Genomic DNA, 1,429 nt, shown 5'->3' with positions numbered 1-1,429 from the left:
TGACAGCTGTGTCAGTGTGTGTGTGCGTATGTGTGTGTTTCAGTGTGTGTGTGTAGATGAGTTTGTACTAGAAAGTATCTGTCGGATGTCTGCCTGCTCACTAGTTTCTTTCTTGGGCCTTGAGCACACTTTCTTTTCATTTCCAGGAGAATCGGTGAAAATGTTTTACATCGTTTCAAGCTTAAAGGATTGTGACCTAACAAGCATCTGACTAACATACGTCGGCCACAAAATCCGACATCCTGCTGCTTTTATGCATCAGTTTGAAGCCAGCCTCAACAACAGAGGATCAAATTGTTCTAGTGGGCTGGGAAGAATTTAGCAAAGAGATTTACAGATGCTTCAAACCCGGTTTATTCTCCACCACAAGAAGTTTTCAGATGTTTGTTGGTGAAATACTCCACTAAATCCCATCTCTTATTGTGCAACGGCATTTTTCCTCACTATCGTAGAGAAATAGGTAGGTAAAATGTATTTTACCTGCAAACTCAATTCAGTGTAATTTAAATAGCACCACATCACAAAAACAGTCTCCTCAGGGTGTTTATATTGTGAAAGTAAAGATCCTCACAGAGGTACAGAGAAACCCAACCACACTGTAAAAAAAAATTGTTGCGAAAACGTAAAAACTCAAGGCAACCCACTGCATTTACGTTTTTAGGTTCTGATGGATAACTTATAATTTCAAGTTTAGGAGAAAAGTTGCTTCAATTAATGTTTTTGTGTTTACAAGACTAATAACTGTGCTTTTTCTCAACTCATATTTTATTGTTCTACCAATGTAATTCCTAAAGTTGACACAACATATATTTGTTTGGTTTAGGAAATTGATTGGCAAAACAAAAAAATATATGTTGTGTCAACTTTAGGAATTACATTGGTAGAACGATAAAATATGAGTTGAGAAAAAGCACAGTTATTAGTCTTGTAAACACAAAAACATTAATTGAAGCAACTTTTCTCCTAAACTTGAAATTATAAGTTATCCATCAGAACCTAAAAACGTAAATGCAGTGGGTTGCCTTGAGTTTTTACGTTTTCGCAACAATTTTTTTTTACAGTGCATTCAGACAACCCTGTATCTGTGAGCAGTTGGTGAACTTGGAGAGGAAAAACTCCCTTTTAACAGGAAGAAACCTCCAGCAGGACCAGGTTCAGGGAGGGACGGCTATCTGCTGTGACTGGGTGAAGGTATGGCAGACAGGACAGGGACGCACTGTGTTCTATATCATACCTATCCGTGGATACTACAGCAGCGATGCACTTTCACAGTAATGGCCTCCGCTGCTCTGAAGCTCTTTAAATGATTTAACTGTCTGAGGTGTAGCAACGTGCTCTCTCTGAGTAAAGATTGGATTTCAGATTTAACTACGACTAATCAGTGATGTTACAGCTGTGCACGTGAGAACTGTGCAGAGCTCTTAGGCCT

Source organism: Oreochromis niloticus, linkage group LG2 (genome assembly GCF_001858045.2).
Source record: "Oreochromis niloticus isolate F11D_XX linkage group LG2, O_niloticus_UMD_NMBU, whole genome shotgun sequence".
Classification (NCBI taxonomy): Eukaryota; Metazoa; Chordata; class Actinopteri; order Cichliformes; family Cichlidae; genus Oreochromis; species Oreochromis niloticus.
Note: the sequence above shows the minus strand (reverse complement) of the source record.